The 17,085-nt window shown below is 44.6% G+C and overlaps 1 protein-coding gene and 1 long non-coding RNA gene across 4 annotated transcripts in view; one reads left to right on the top strand and one right to left on the bottom strand.

The window, feature by feature from the left end:
• LOC112545072 (uncharacterized) overlaps nucleotides 1-2,381 on the top strand; it is a 49,225-nt gene extending 46,844 nt beyond the window's left edge. For both annotated transcript variants that reach the window (XR_012902672.2, XR_016349171.1), the window contains exon 4: nucleotides 2,249-2,381. This is a non-coding gene — a long non-coding RNA (uncharacterized LOC112545072). The remainder of the gene's footprint in view (nucleotides 1-2,248) is intronic.
• The window catches only part of TMEM200A (transmembrane protein 200A), a 74,769-nt gene that overhangs the window by 13,174 nt on the left and 44,510 nt on the right, over nucleotides 1-17,085 (bottom strand). The gene's annotated exons all lie outside the window — the stretch shown is intronic.

Here is a 17,085-nt window from a genome sequence, read left to right as displayed (position 1 = left end):
GTTGGAGAAGTCAGTAGTGGCAAAGCCATACACAATTGTGTCAGTGTTCCCCCGAGTGATGACATTCCACAGCAACATGGTGTTGATGGCCTTGACTACCTGCAGGAGCATGGCCCCAACCGTGGATTTCCCCATGAAATCCCCATGAAGTGGTAGCTGTCCAGTGTGTTGAGCTTCCATAGGGCAATGGTGACACGCTTGTGCAGGGGGATGGCAGGGTGCAGTCGAATGTCCTGTCACCTGAAAGCAGGGGTGAGCTACTTGCAGAGCTCCAGGAAGGTGGCCTTCCACATGTGGAAGTTCTGGAGCCAATGCTGGTCATCCCATCGCTGCAGGATGATGCAGTCCCACCAGTCCGAACTGGTCTCCCTCTGCCAGAAGTGGCATTCCCTGGTGGGCAGGGGACTGAGGATTATTTGCTGCAGCAGAAGCACCAGGACCTAGGTGAAGGGGTCCTGCGGTTCAGGCTGGTCATCATCGTCCTTAAGCAGCACATGGGCAGTCTGGATGAACTGCACCATGAGGTGCACCACAAGGTGCACTACAAGGCTGTAGAGAGAAGCCCCTGGAAGCACATGTCTCAGCTAGCTTCAGCAAGCAGCTACAGGAAGTCTCCTGGTACCCTCCCCGGTGTGCTTCCAGGGGCTTTAAATCGAATTCAGGCTCCAATCAGTGTGGATGCTCTACTTTGAAATAATTCTGAGCTACTTCGATGGCATGTCTACACTGCATGGCTATTTCAGGATACTGAGGTATCCCAAAAGAGCTACCCTGCATTTACACAAGCTGCCTGCTACTGTGACATATTTTTCGAAATAACTTGCGTGCTATTTCACCATCCTGGCAAATCTCATTGCACGGAGGCTATGGGATGGCTCAAATAGCTGTGTAGACGTGCCAAATTTCAAAATAAGCTATTTCGAAATAGATACGAAATAAGATACACAATTTGCGTAGTGCAAATTGTATACTTTATTTCAAGTTCAGGTGCTATGTAGATACACCCATGTAGAGTGGACATGTTATTTCAAAATTATTATTTTGGAAGTTATTTCTAAATAAGTTATTTTGAAATAATTTCCTAGTGTAGACATGCCCAGAAAGCCCTCCCTCTGCCATTCTTCATTCCCTACATCAAATACCGATTTCCCTTCCTCCATCTCAAACAGTCGTCCTTTGCTGCCACCACCTACCCCCTTACCTAGTTTACTATGGAGTACCCAGTATTCCCTAGCACTCCCTGAGACCTAACCCCCTGTCCACTATGCACTCAGGACTAAATTTCAAATGCCTGTTTCTCACTCTAGTTCTGTCCCTATGTGTAATCATTCTAAAACAAAGCAAAGTTGTTGTTGCTTGGCTGTGCAGCTATTAATCACAATGCTCTTGCTCTGCTATTTGTGGATAATGTATCACATCACAGTCAAAATCAGCACCAGTCATACCAGTCACTACTGCTATCGACAGGTTTCCTGCTAAAGAGTTTGTAGAACCGTAGGCCACCAGGCCTAAGAAAAATGAGAATGTCCATAATATGTGAAGAGTGATAAATAGAATATAGTATAGGCTAATGAATTGAGGCACCAGTTAGAGACCTAATAATGGATGTCTCTCAGTATGTATTTAGCTGAAAATGGAAGCTCTTCTTTTACAGAGTCTGGTTTTATGCATCTCATAAATTAGAACAGTAGGTGGTCTGTGGATAGGACCTTAACCTGGTTCAGAACAGATGTTGGCATTGATCGGTAGTACATAAAGCTTTCGTCTAGTATGGGTTGCTTGCTATGTCAGATTTTATTAATGCCTATCATAGGTTAAAATTTATTTTATTTTTATTTGTAAAGTTCTTTTTTAAGCTATTGGGGACCCACTTCTACCAAAGGGTAGTATCTGGCCCTGTGTTGTTAATAAGTTATCTTATCTTGGTCGTGAATCTGATTACTCTCAGTTAGAAAGATGTCCATCAATTATTTTCATTAATAGAAAATGCTCCTTATTTATATCAGTTTACTGTAAAAATCAGAATGAGAGACCTAAGATACAGATAATTCATTTGTGTAGAAATTAAAAATGAAAAGAATACGAACTTAAACTATTCGGGAAATCTGATTAAAAGCTTGTGGATTGTGATAGTTGCATAACTAACCCAGAGATGATTTCAGTAAGATGTTAAAAGGCCACATGAAAGAGAATCTAGAGTTATTTTTCAATTTAGTCTAAAATTTATATAATATGTTTCTTGCTTTAGGGTCTCTTCAGACAACTACAGAGAATTGCTGGTATTAGTCAGTTTGCGATCTCTAAATCGTTAACTCAATTTCTTGATATAATGTTCAGGAGAAAAGAAGGTCAATAAACCTGCCTCTGCAGACTATGAAGCACCAGCGGATGAGTGTGGAGTTTTTCTAGTCTAAGAAAATGTTCCTGGATTGTCAGCTGTGTGTGGGAATGCTGAGTGAAGAAATTGGGAAAGCGGGAGAAATATTGGAGAGAGGGGAGAGCAGACATAACTATTAAGAGATTGGAGATCAACATTCAAATGACCACAGATAATACATTGCAATAAAATAACTGGTTGCTCATACCCATTGGCCCAGACTCATGGGGCTCAGGTTGTGGAGCTATAAAACTGTAGTGTAGACTTTAGTGCTCTGGCTAGGTTCTCAGAAAACCCAACTGCAGTTTTATAGACATGAAAACTTCCACCCAGGCCAAACACCTTTGCTGCAGTTTTATAGGCCTGCAGCCTTAGAGTATCTCTAAACTACATCCTCTTTTTGAGAAAGGGATGTAAATTAGACATATTGAAATTGTAAATGAAGCCGGGATTTGAATTTCAGGGATAAAGGATCTTTCGAAACGGGGCATTTCTGTCGAAAGATCCCCATCTTGACCGTGAGTTTTTGCTGCTTTTTGGGGGGAAAAGGAAAAAAAAAAAAGGCAGCAGCACAGGGTGGCAGGAGGGAGCTGATCTTCCGAGGAAGCCGGTTTAAAAACCAGTCCCCTGCACAGACCGGCTGCCTGCCACCCCGTGCTGCATCATGGGGTAGCAACAGCCCCTGTCTGCAGGGCGCCCTAGCTCCCTGCAAACAGAGGTTGGTCCTCAGCAGCAGCCTCTGTCCACAGGGAGCTTGGACCCCGAGAACAGGGGCTGCTGCCACAGACCAGCCTCTCTCCACAGTGGGCCCAAGTTTGCTGAGGACAGAGGCTGCTTTGTGGCAGCCTCCCCTCTTCCCCACACTGCTGCCTCTAATAGAGGCAGCGGCATGAGGGGCCGGGGAAACAGGCAGCACTGTAGAGCAGGTGCTGAGAGAAGCCAGTTTTTAAAGTGGCTCCCCCCAGCACCAGCTCCTGCCTGTCCCCTCTTGGTGGGGCAGGTGGGTCTGTGGATCTGGCATGCACAGGTAGCCTGCTTGAAAAGCTGGCTCCCAATGCATATCAGCTCCAGCATGCCCACCTCACCCTCCATGCTGCTGGCTCGCAGCAGCAGCAGCAGCAGCAGCAGCATGGGAGTGTGGAGGGGCAGGCAGATGCAGCATTTGTGGGGAACCTGCTTAAAGTCAGCTCCACATGGACACTGGCTCCTGCTCTCCACCCCCTTGCTTCCTCTGATACAGAGGCAGTAAGGGGGTGAGGAGTGTGTGTAGCTGACAGGATTAATTGATATGCCTATGCTTATCGATTAATCGTATAGTTGACTATTTGTTGACATCCCTAGTTCAAACATACAAGGAATGGGCAGTTGCTGCTCCAAAGAGCTTACAGTTTACGTGTAAGAGAAGAGACAGCAGATAGATAGAACAGATGGTAGAGCACTAAGTAACAGCAAGACCATTATGATTAGCGTAATAATCAGCAATCTCAGTATGCCAGTTGCCTAAACATTGTCAAGTGTTATTTAGGCATCCTCTCATAGGTGTCTCTTCAGAAGAGAGATAAATAAATCTCATCCACATTCTTCATAGTGACCTAAATCCTTGTGGATTTTGACATGGGAAAAACTGTAAAGAGGCTTATTAGAAAATTTGACAAATGTGCTAGCAAGGCTGACCCTGCAAATATGATTGGCAGTATGTGAGAGACCATGAAGGGCCATAAAAGAGAAAATAAGTTAATTTGTGCTTGTTCAAGGCAATCAATGTACTGCAGCAAAACCAAGCACCAATGTCACAGTTCAGTAGGCTAGCTAAGTAAGTAACTGGATAAAAAAATGTTTTGTTTTAAAATGTGCACAGGAATTAGCAGCTCAAATGTTAGGAGGGTGAAAGTTCCATCCAAAATGAATAAAGGCCTGACCCTGACACTCTGATAATGGATAATAAAAATACAGGCACCAAGGACCACACAGAGTGAATATAGAGGGCAGAAGGCAGAAATGAACCAGATCAAGGAACTATGTGCAAAGAGCCTGGAATGTCAGAGACAGAATGTTACACTGAATTCACAACTTAACCAGTACAGATGACTAAATAAGAGATCAACATGGAAGAGGAAAAAAAGGCAATTAAAAAGTCAAATGAAGCATATGATTCTGTATCTACTGCCAGTGAGAAATCAGTGAGACAAAAAGACCACTGAGAACTGAGTTGCAAGTGAGTCAACTGAGAGAACTGTTGGACTGCATGACTAAATGAACTTTGTAGGGAGATGTCCGTTATCCTGATGTAGCATTCTGCATGTCTTGACAGCATATCCATTATTTCAAAATACATTTGAAATAACGGGCCTCTTATTCTGGTTTCTTGTAAATGTTGTTGCATGAGGATTAAGGAAGATGCCGGAATAGCAATGTATTTTGAAATTAGCTCTGTGTAGATAACTCCAAATTTCAAAATATGTTCTTTTGAAATAAGCGACACAATTTGCATAGCTCAAATTGCGTACCTTATTTCAAGGTGAGTGCTACTATATAGATGTACCCTAGGGATTGGGCTATGGGAATTAGACACACATGACATAGTCAGGACTGGGAGCTGGCCAAACCCTAGTGGTTCTTTTGGAGGACTGGATTCTACAGAACCAAAGCCAACCAGAAATATCCTCTTCCTTTTCTATACCTTTACTTCTTCCAAGTCACAGACATCCTTTACTTCTGTTGGTAGTGAGGGGTCCACCCTTTTCTGCATGCTACCTAACAGTACCACTCCCTGGAGTGCTTGATGCATGCTTTCCAACTTTTTATATGGGTCACTAATAGAACAGACGGGGCTGTGTAGCTAGCATCAGCCAAGGTAAGACCTGGGATAATGTCAAAGGACTTTGCTATAAACCAGATGTATCCTAATTGGGAGGGTGAATTCTGCATCCTAGCCAAAACGTTTTCATGTGTCTATAGCCATGAATTTCAGAAATGTTTAATAAGTGGAATCTACAAGTCTTTACACCTGAGTTGACATAGGGGTAAAAATGTGGGTCAGAATCAATGATACACTCAAAAGCTGTGTTGTGGGACTTGGTAAATACTAGAAGATTAACCTCAAAATAAAAGACTCAAATGTGGAAACCAGTAATTGGGCCCAGAAAAAAGTATTTCTTCCCTCGTTGTAGTTATTAACAAATATCTTCCCAAACTGCCATTTGGAACAGCTTATTTCTTCTTTGATACTTTTTCTCTTTTATCTTCAGCTTATTTAGGAGACTTGTTGCCAATTATAGATGGGAAGTATATGTACTCCTAATATTGTGGATCTACTTAAACCTGTGCTCAGAAACTTTCACAGGGAAAGTCTGGCTATGTTATACATTTAATTGTCTTGGAATGGTGGGATGGTTTCTATGGGTGTGGGGGAGCGGGGTGGGTAGGGTGCTGCTATGATCCAACAGCACTTGCATGCCACCACACTAACTCACTGCAGATGGAACACTGCAGATACCTAGCAACAGGCTGTCACCAATGTTGCACCTGCTGGCCTCTCAGCAAGAATGCTGCCACTGCGTGTTGCCATGACAGCAATAGCAAAAGAACAAGTATATCACGGCTGGGCAGCCTCACAGCAAAAGCACAAAGTTAGCACTCCCAATATCAGTTGTACATCTATTTTTGCAGATTTATAAATCCATAAGTACAGCTAAAAACAAGCTAAACAGCACAAGTATCCAATTATCTGGTGTGTTTCTGCGTGTGCTCTTAAAACACTGGAACTGAGTCTCCGCAGCTGCAGAACCAAGAAATCTCTTAGATGATTCCACCTGTCATGGATCCACTGGGACAAATTCAATAGTGACTAACTTAGTCTTGAAGGAATTACTCCCTCTCCCACAATGACTACCTCCAATGTGAAGGTCACACCAACAGAGGCTCCCGTACACATACAAAGCTTTTTTTTTCCCCCCACACAAAAAATTCGCACTCTTGCTAGAAACATTTCAACATTTCAACTCCACCAGAGTCAGTAACAGTGGGGGAATACTAGCGTAAATTATAGAAAGCCTAGCTGGTAAGACTGGCCATGGTATCCCCTAAATGCCTTTTCAGCCCTAGTAGGCCATGTCTTCACTATGCAGAAGATTGGCACTGCTGCAGTCGACCTTCCAGGGTTCAATATAGTGGGTCTTCACAAGAGGGCACCCTCATTGGCATCACTACTCCTGCTCTTCACAAGGAGTAAGGGAAGTTGACTGGAGTGTTTGCTCCCATCAACCTTCCACTTTTGTGGATGGTGCAAAAATGTAATTTAAGATACGTCAACTCCAGCTACGTAATTAAAGTACCTGGAGTTGCGTATCTTAATTTGGCCAAGCCCTAGAGAGTTCAAAGTGCCCAGAAGCCCACTACCATCCCATCCCTCTGAACTGGCTAGCAGAGCTAGCCAGAAGTAGAGATTTAGGTAGGCTATCCCATCCCAGCTCATAATCCATTCCCAAAGCCTCACTCCAGGTGGTGCAGCCCCATACTATTCCGCAGTACCCCACTATTGCTGTTACAGCTTCCTTCCTAGTATGCGCTAAATCTGTGCTTCACAAAAGTCATATGGTCCTATTTGTGTCACATAATATAGAATGTAAAACGTATTACTATAAAATCTGCAAATAGTGCAATATAACCAAGTTAATTGGGCTACTGGAACCTTAATTTTTGCATTTCCTAACACTTGGGAATTAACTGTGCAACTAAGTATTGTATCAACATTGATTTTTTAGTTTAATTGCATGTATTTTGGCTTGATGAGATGTTCTGATAAACTCATTTTAATTGTGCGTGCCCTGACGGTATGCTGGTATGCACCTCATTGCTTAATCCACACCGGCTCTGACTTTCTCCACTGCTATCCTTGCCCACTCATTTAGTTCTTAAACCCTTCCCCCATTTACATCATTAATTCCTCACTGCCTTACTGTGAGCTCAATAGTAGCACCCTGTTCTTTATTGAATCAGTTACTTCAAAACTCTGTTACTTTAGAAAATAATGTAGGCAATAAAAAGAACCTGAAGAAAGGGCAGGCAGAACAGAGTGGGTGTAGAGGGAAGAGAATTATAGTTTAATTTGTGAATGCAAGGTGACCTAGGGCAGGGAGGGACTTTTCAGCACATCTTGGTTCCTACTCCCTCCCTTAGGCAGCATACCTGGTATGGGGAAACTTCAGTTTTTAAGGACTTTTATTTCTCTGATACTGTAACTAGATTACATCATTGCAATGCCATTACAATGCCAGTTTTGTTAATTTGGGATTAATGACAAGCATTTCTTTACTCTGTTGAAATTGATAGTCCACAAAGCATGTTGCCTCAAGCAGAGTATTCCTGGCTCATATGTCCTATGGGTAAAATAAAAAAGTCCCCAATATATTCCAATCCCTAGTTAGACAAGTGAATTTAGACAGTGTTACAGTAAAGTGATGATCCAGGATGTTGGTAATATATATTTTACATGAGGTAGATTCAACCCTGGATCTGTGCTGTCAGGAATACTATTTATTTGTAGAACACAGAACACTGTACAAAGAGAGCTACCTCCATTCTGTAGATGGAGTAGCTGCCCACACACACCAAACAAGGTAAAATTTTAAAAAGAATCTAATTCCCATTTTCAAAAGTGACTTAGACTCCTAGATCTTAGTGCTTTTAGGAAAGATTATGCTTCAGTTCTGAACCAGCCAGCATCTATGCATGTGTTCAACTTTAAGAATGTGAATAGTCACATTGACAATTAGATCTCCCCTCACTCCTTCCCTTTTTCAGTCTAATATTAATATGGCTCCTACTTATTGACATTCAATAACCTCCCCAGCTCCGTAATTACCCATAAGCCACTAATAGATTTTGGCAGTTTCCCATCCCTCTGCTAACCTTATCCAGGGCTGAGGATAGACTTTCTGGGCCCAAGGGGATAGCTCTGGGCCCCTTGAAGGGGCAGAGCACAGACAGAAAGGGTAGGGCTGAAAGCTAGCTTCCCCAGCCAGCACTTCAGGGCTGTGTCTACATTGGCACCCCTTTCCGGAAAAGGGATGCTAATGTAGACTTCGGAATTGCAAATTCCGCAGGGGATTTAAATATCCCCCACAGCATTTGCATTTACATGGCTGCCGCTTTTTTCCAGCTTGGGGATAAGCCGGAGAAAAGCGCCAGTCTAGACGTGATTCTCCGGAAAATAAGCCCTTTTCCAGAGGATCTCTTATTCCTATTTTCAAGTACTTTCAAGAGATCCTCCGGAAAAGGGCTTATTTTCCGGAGAATCACGTCTAGACTGGCGCTTTTCTCCGGCTTATCCCCAAGCCGGAAAAAAGTGGCAGCCATGTAAATGCAAATGCTGTGGGGGATATTTAAATCCCCCGCAGAATTTGCAATTCCGAAGTCTACATTAGCATCCCTTTTCCGGAAAGGGGTGCCAATGTAGACGCAGCCCAGGAGTCCAGCAGCATTTTACAAGACCCAGGGACATCAACCACTGCTTCTGCCTCAGTAGCCCTGGGGCCCTTTTAAACTCTGGGGCTCTGGGTCAGCTGTCTCCTTCTCCTTCCCATCAATAGCCCCGGCCTTTACCCTCCTGATTCCTCTGCTGCCCATACATATCAACTTCTTAAGGAATCTAATTTTAGGTTCAGGGTTTGTGGCAGTCTCTCTGCTGGTGAATCCAGATATTTCAGGGTGCGGATTGTATAGCCATACTTTGTAGTATCTAATCAAAATTTGTAAATAAAGAAAAGAAAAGAAAAGAAAAGAAAAGAAAAATCCATGCCGTCAGCTGTCCTAATCTGTTTGTATGGTGACTCTTTTTCCTATTTTAGGGTGTAACTTTGGCATTTTTTCACTCTTTATTTCAGTGTTCCAATCTGTTTGGGATGTTTGTCTCTATAAACTGCAAAAAGAAACAGGAAATACTTTTGACTACCATTGCTAAGAAAATGTAACTCACGAGTAAGGCTGTGAGTCTGTCCATCACAGATTTCTGGGACTTTTGTGACTTCTACAGCTGCAACAGTCAATGCAGCTGAGCTCAGGGCCACCCAAGCAGAAGGCCAGCTGCAGGGGCCATCCCAAGACTAGCCACACTGGTCGCTGCTGGGGTGGCCCTGGGGGCTGCCAGAGCAGTAGCCAATACTGCTAGCCCTGGGGGCCACTGGAGTAGCAGTAGCCCCGGAACAGCCCTGGCCTCGGGGGCTGCTCCAAGCAGCAGTCCTGGAACTGATGTCTTGGGGACATTCCTAGAGTCTACTGGAGCAGCAAGCAGCCAAAGGCAGTGAGCCCCCTTCCTCTAGAGCAAGGATTAGCCATCAACCCTCCAAATTGCAGTACCTCGGGGTCCCAAGAGCCGCTAAGATTTAGTTGGAGGTATTTAGAGTAAACGTTATTGACAGGTCGGGGCCTTGAATTTTTTGTTTATTGCCTGTGACCTGTTCATGACTTTTACTATAAATACCATGAGTAATTTTTAGCTTTACTCATGAGAGATTATTTAAAAGTCTAATTGGATTAATATGACAATAATATATTTTTGTTAGTTAATAATTATCTCAGGGAAGGCTTAGCAAAATTGCTACTGAAGATTTATCTGCTCGTTGCTGACAGCCTTTCTAAATTCAAAATGTCTTCAATTTCTCTCTTTTAAAATAGGTTTCTTTGCAGTTCAGAATCCACTTTAAATTCCAAGAACTCTCTCCATAGTAAATTTTGTGAGGAGAGGAAGAATGTATCATAAATCCCATTGTAAAAGATATTTATCTGTCTGTCTAACAGCATAGTGCTTATTAATGGTGCTGCTAGTATGTGTATCACTGTGGAGCCAAATATTATAAATCCAAAGGGATGACAAGTTACTCAGTGATACTTAACAGCTTTACATTAGCACTGCAAGGGTTGGCATATTACATATATCATTGCGCTTAGGTCAAGTTTAAATTCTGCTTCTTTAAATGCACAATAAATGAATAAATAAACTCAAACAAATTACATAAGCCATTGTTTATTTTCCTCTCTGCAAACCGTCTTACTGAAACAGTCCAACTGCCGTAAAAATCTGTCTTCTGTTAGGAATACAATGGTTTCAAATTTGAAATGTAATATTCAGCTGAAAGTCTTCTCTGCAAACAGTGGACATGTCTTCCATGGAGCTGAAATTAAACTCACGCTCCACAGTCCATATTGCAGAGGTGGGCAAAAGGGCCTCCACTGGCTGGATCCAGCCCACGGAGGCCCTGCTGACCTCCCGCCCCCAGGCCTGTGAGCAGCATGCAGCGTGTTGAAGCGCCATGCACTGCTCGCAGGGTGGGGAGGGAGAGTGGAGGAGGCTTCGCATGCTCCCCCACCCCCAGGCCAATCAAGGCCTGGGGCGGGGGAGCTTCATGAAGCTTCCTTTGCCCTGCCCTGTGAGCAGCTTGCGGCACTTCAAAGTGCCACATGCTCCTCGCAGGACAGGAGGAGGCTTCCTGACTGGCCTGGGGGTGGGGAGCGTGCCAAGGCATGGGTGCCTAGTGGGAAGGGGGGACAAAGGGGCTCCCCCACCTCGAGACCAATCATGATCTGGGGGTAGGGTAGCCCCGCCTCTTCCCATTTAGGCCTCGCCCCTTCCGGGGTGGCCCAGGGATACTTCACAAATTTTTGAAGTGGCCCCTGGGCAAAAATTATTGCCCAGCCCTGCCATATTGGCTGGGTTACTTTAAATTTTTAATCTTTTGCTTTAGTCAGAATGAGTATTTCTTCAGCTGATCTCCTTAATAATGTCCATCTTTAACACATGATCTGAAAGGTGAACTGCATACCCAAACAAGAGGCTTGTGTCCTTTATCATGTACCCTAATGTTACTCTGTGTCATCTGTGAGAGACCTGCAGAATTAAACGGCCCAGATTCAGCATCTTCTCTCTTCTCAAATAAGAAATGTGAAGCTCAAAATTGTTCAGATCCTCCAAAGACTAACAGAGCCCTTCAGCCCAGGGTTTGATAGTGCCAGATTCTGAACACTCTGGCCCATTATGGCAATGCACTTGAGTGGCATGCTGAAATTCAAGCACATGAATAGTCGAATTGACCTCATTTGCACTAGTACTCATGAGCTTAAAGCGAGACATCTACTTTGCAAATCCAAGTGTTTTGCTGGATTGAACCAGCATACACTTTACAGAGCAATTGGCATACACTTTACAGAGCAGATAAGGGGATATTTCGGAAAAGGCTTTATTTTCCGAAAGATCTGCGTCTAGACTGGCGCTTTTTCCGGCAAAGCTCTGTGCCGAAAAAAAAGCGGCAGCCATTTTTATGCTAATGAAGCGGGGGAGATTTAAATCCCCGCTTCATTAGCAATTGCGATACGTCTAATTTGCATTCCTTTTACGAAAAAGGGATGCAATCTAGACGTAACCAGGGGGTTTTCCGACATTGGTAAACCTCTTTCTATGAAAAAAAGTCTTTTTCCAAAAAACTCTTTTGGAAAAAGGCGTGTGTGGACGGGGAAGAGGGAATTCTTTCGCAAGAGGAGAAAAGAGGAAAAAGCACAGGTGCCCTGGTGACCATTCTGCCCATAATAATCACAGCTTACATGCGAGATAGCATCCACACTGAATGGATGCTATCTGTCAAAAAAGCAGGTTGTTTTTTTGATGTGCTTTCACAGTATGGGCGCTCTCTTTCAGAAGAGGATTTTTTGGAAGATCTCTTCCAGAAAAGCTTCTTCCGAAAGAAGCCTGCAGTCTAGACATAGCCTCAGCTGGTTTTTAAAAGGATTTGCAGTGCACTTTTAACATGGAGGTAAGTTTCATCCACAGGATGAATATTCAACCATGACCTAGATCCAGTATTTCTTAAGCATTGCAACTCCAGTAGGGAAGGAAAGCTGGCTAGGGAAATATTTCTCAAACCTTCTTTCTTTTTCCTTTTCCTATTTCTGAGCTGTCTGATATGATAGGACTCATTTCCTATTTATTTCTCACTTTAATCTCAACTGATTTTTCTTAAGATCTTTAAGGTCAGTACCTTTGACAATTGGAGAAAAAATACTTATGAAAAATAAACATGCTAGCTTGTTCTTCCAGACACTGAAAACTACACAAACACTAGATCAAGATTTTAGTGAGACAGAGAAAAAGCAGATGCCTTCAGAAAACAATGAAAGGCATGAAGGAAAGTCCTTTTCTGACCCTAGAAGGAGTGATCCCAGAGTTACAGAACAAATACAATTGCTTATTCTATGACACTTAAAAATTTGATGTCACTCCCATAACTGCAATATCATAGAAGCATAGTATAAAGGTGATACTACAGGTTGAACATCTACGGCCCAGGACTCTCTGGTCTGGCAACATTCATGGTCCTACTGGTCCAGGATCAGAGAGCACCAGCCGCAGAAGTTGCCCACGGCTGGCAGCCCACAGGACCAGTGGCAAGGAGTCGGGCCAGCAGGAGCCTAGCCAGCCAGGGCACAAAGCCCCACCGGCTGGGGAGAGGGTCCAACAGCTGGGGGCAGGGAGCTCAGCTGGCCACGCTGCGGACTGTTGCCATGGCCGGAATGAGGCCAGCCTGGAGAAAGACCCTGCTGGCCAGGGTGTGTGGAGCCCTGCTGCAGTTGGAGTGAAGCCAGCTGGAGAGAACACCAGCCTGGCTGCAGAACTCCACCAGCTGGAGCTTAACAGCTGCCCGAAGAGGAGTCTGGCTGGGGGCAGAGAGGGGCTGGTGGTCCATAAAGGAGCCCCACCAATGGTCTCTAGGTAGCAGAGCCCAGTGTGTGTGCAGGGAGCAGCACAATAGCTGGGGCAAGGAGCAGGAGGAGAGCACCTGGAGAAGTGGAGGTCTGATCTCCTCTGGTCCAGCAAATTCCCTGATTTTGGACTGCTCAGGTCCTGAGTGTGACGGACCAGGCAGGTCCAACCTTACTGTATAGCAAACTGAACAGTACTATACATCAAAACACTTGTCCTCTCACCTAGTAACATTATAATGTAGACAGTACCTTAACCATGTTCTCTATTTGTAGGAACATTGGAATTGCCCTACTGGACTGAAACAATGGTCCACCTAATTCAGATTCTTCTCTCTTGCTGTCAAATACTTCAGACAAAGACACAAGCAACTTTGTGTAGGCTGGTGCAATAGACATGAAGTGTTTTCTCCATGAGCATCCATATCGTCTCCAAAATTCTTAGGTTTTTAAAAAATTCTTCTAATTATAACTATATATTTTTATTAGCCATACAAGTGTTCAAACCACTTCTAAATTGTGCAAAACTACTGACTTCTAGCACAGATGTGTATACAGGCAGTCCCCGGGTTACGTATAAGATAGGGACTGTAGGTTTGTTCTTAAGTTGAATCTGTATGTAAGTCGGAACTGGCGTCCAGATTCAGCCGCTGATGAAACTGACCGCCAGTTCTGACTTACATACAGATTCAACTTAAGAACCCCAAGCTTCCCCAAGTCAGCTGCTGCTGAAACTGATCAGCGGCTGATTCCAGGAAGCCTGGGGCAGAGCAACTCTGCCTCGGGCTTCCTGTAGTCAGCGCTGGTCAGTTTCAGCAGCGGCTGACTTGGGGACGCCTGGGGCAGAGCAGCTGGGGTGCTGCTGGGTTGCTACAGTAGCACCGCTCCTCGGCGCTTCTGGACCAACCCAGCAGCACCCCAGCTGCTCTGCCCCAGGCGTCCTGATTCAGCCACTGCTGAAACTGACCAGCAGCGGCTGAATCAGGACCTGGGGCAGAGCAGCTGGGGTGCTGCCGGGTTGGTCCAGTAGTGCCCAGAGCGGCGCTGCAGGACCAATCGGCAGCGCCCCAGCTGCTCTGCCCCAGGGTCCAAAACAAAAGCCTGGTCTACTGGGGAGAGGGGGGGGACACTAGCTGCGCCCCCCCCCAGCAGACCAGGGACACGGGAGCAGAGCCGCAGCGGCAGCGGGGTGCTGCGCCTCTGAGGCTTTGCTCTGGCAAAGCCTCAGAGGCGCGGAACCCCGCCGCCGCTGCGGGTTCAGTCCCGGTGCCTGTGGTCTGCTGGGGACCGTCCCCAGCAGACCACAGGCACCGGGACTGAAGCCGCAGTAGCGGCGGGGTCCCGCGCCACTGAGACTTTGCTAGAGCAAAGCCTCAGAGGCGCAAAACCACGCTGCCGCTGCGGCTCTGCTCCCTTGTCCCTGGTCTGCTGGGGGGAGGGGGGGGCGCAGCTAGTGTGCCCCCCCCCCCCCAGCAGACCAGGCTTTTGTTTTGGACCCTGGGGCAGAGCAGCTGGGGCGCTGCCGATTGGTCCTGCAGCGCCGCTCTGGGCACTACTGGACCAACCCGGCAGCACCCCAGCTGCTCTGCCCCAGGTCCTGATTCAGACCGCTGCTTGAGATGTTAAAATGTTTGCTCTGGCAAAGCCTCAGAAGTGCAGGGAACCGCCGCGGCTGCCGCTTCAGTCCCGGTGCCTGTGGTCTGCTGGGGACCGTCCCCAGCAGACCACAGGCACCGGGACTGAAGCGGCAGCCGCGGCGGGTTCCCGCGCTTCTGAGGCTTTGCTCTGGCAAAGCCTCAGAAGCACGGGAACCCGCCCGGTGCCCCTGGTCTGCTGGAGACGGTCTCCAGCAGACCAGGGGCACCGGAGCAGCTTAAGAACGGGGCTCTCTCGCCCCGGAGCTCGCAGGTAGCAATCCGCCACCTCGACCTCCGAGGCGAGAAAGCCCTGTTTATTAGTGCGGATCCGACATAAGTCGGATCCGCGTAAGTCGGGGACTGCCTGTACTGGGAAAGTAATTTCCTCTGAACAATTTTATATCTGCTTCTTTTCAATTAGTATCCCCTTCTTCTTGTAGCATGAGCGACTGAACAGGAGTGCCAGACCCACTTTACCACTAACAATTCTGAATGTCATTACCAAGACGTCTCTTACTTGTCTCTTTTCTCAGGTAAAATATTCCAATCCATTTCAATCTCTCTTATTATGAGAATTTTTTTCTTCAATAATTTTTGTTGCTTTGCTCTAAATCTTTTATTTCTCTTATATCCTTTGCCTCCTGCAGTCCCAGCTGTGCTGAGCCTAAGTTAAGAAAAGCTGAAGATCTAGATCAGAGATTGTAAACTGGATGGGATAGCCAGCTGGGAGGCACCTGACTCCTTTGCATTCCAACTTGTACTTGAGATGTTAAAATGTTTACTCAGGTAAACATGCAACCACTGAAAATGTCAGCGGCTCCACATTTATCCACGAGAGGGGGAGGGGAGTATGTGGCTCCATGGGAGCCAATGCGCTCAGGAGTGGCTTTTAAGATGGCTCCACATGGCTATCCCTCCCACTGCTGCCTCTGACATAGAGGCAGAAGTGTGGGAGTGGGGCTGAATGTAATCATGAAGGTTAACTGATGAGCCAGGCACATCAGTTAACTGTTTAGACATTCACACTATCACATTCCTAACTTGTACAGAAATTTACATCTTTGCAAAGAGGCTATTTCCTGCTAAGAATCTGACTTAAGAGTTTTCCATTCACTTGGTGAAGCTCAAACAATCAGTATGAAATCAGGTTAATTACATTTTGAACTATTTTAAATGGGTTGATGACTTATGTTTGTTTCCTGCTCATACTAACATTTCAGTAATTAAGTACATATATAAATATTTAACAGTTAGCTGATATTATTTAGTGAAATACTTTAAAATTAATTAATTCCTCCCAACCATATCTAACTCAATTTATAGCAAAACATACCTAGCAGAGCTTTTCTTTGGTTTAGTCATTCTGCCAAATCTTGTCAGTCACCATTGTTTTTGCCAATGCCTTCACTGAAGTCATGCTGATTTACACCAGCTGAGAGGCTGGGGTTAGATTCTGTACCGCACCTCAAACAGATACATTCTTCACTTCAAACTAAATGTGAAGTCAATGGGACCTAAGCAGGTGCATAATTCTAAACACATGGTTAGGCACTTTCTTGCCTGAATCCAGATATGCTGGGTTAAAAGAGAAATAAAAGTATCCTATAATCACAAACAAAACATATATAAAGAACTTACTGAATGTATTCTTATTACTCAAGTATCGTGTACTTATAAGAATATCTGCAGAATACCAATAGTGAATCTAATTATTTTGTTTGCCAACGGACATTTAAATGAAAACAAATATCTTCATATTGAAATCTTGGCATAACAAAGCACTTTTTTTTTTTGCTCCAACTGATTAGTTTTCATTTAATGAAGCACTGATTGATCACTTTCATTTTACAACTGGGGAGTCATCCTTCAGCATAGACAATATCGTATCACAACTTTTAAACCTAATTCACTCCATAAATAAACTGGTTTAAATGAAAATGATGATTTTTTTTCTCTCTCTTCCTGAAACTAACTGCCTTGTTTCAGAAAAACTCTATAATTTACTGCCAAAAAGCAGCCCTTTTCTCAAATTTGAAACCTTAATACTGAATATGTGGGCTTTTTAATTCAATTTAATTGTTTTAAAAGTCAGAAAATCCAAATCATACAAAAATTATTCTAACTATGGCAATATTGGATGAAATCCTGACCCTATGGAAGTCAATGGCAAAAATTCCATTGACTTCAATGGGACAGGGTTTCATTAGGATGTGTCTACACAGCACCCTAAATTCAAAATAAGATACGCAATTTGCCCTATGCAAATTGCGTATCTTTTTTCAAAATTACTTGAAAATAGCTTATTTTGAAATTTGGTGCATC

The sequence above is a fragment of the Pelodiscus sinensis genome, chromosome 3, assembly GCF_052426305.1.
Source record: "Pelodiscus sinensis isolate ZL-2025 chromosome 3, ASM5242630v1, whole genome shotgun sequence".
In the NCBI taxonomy this organism is placed as follows: domain Eukaryota; kingdom Metazoa; phylum Chordata; order Testudines; family Trionychidae; genus Pelodiscus; species Pelodiscus sinensis.
This window is presented reverse-complemented; position numbering and strand designations above follow the sequence as displayed.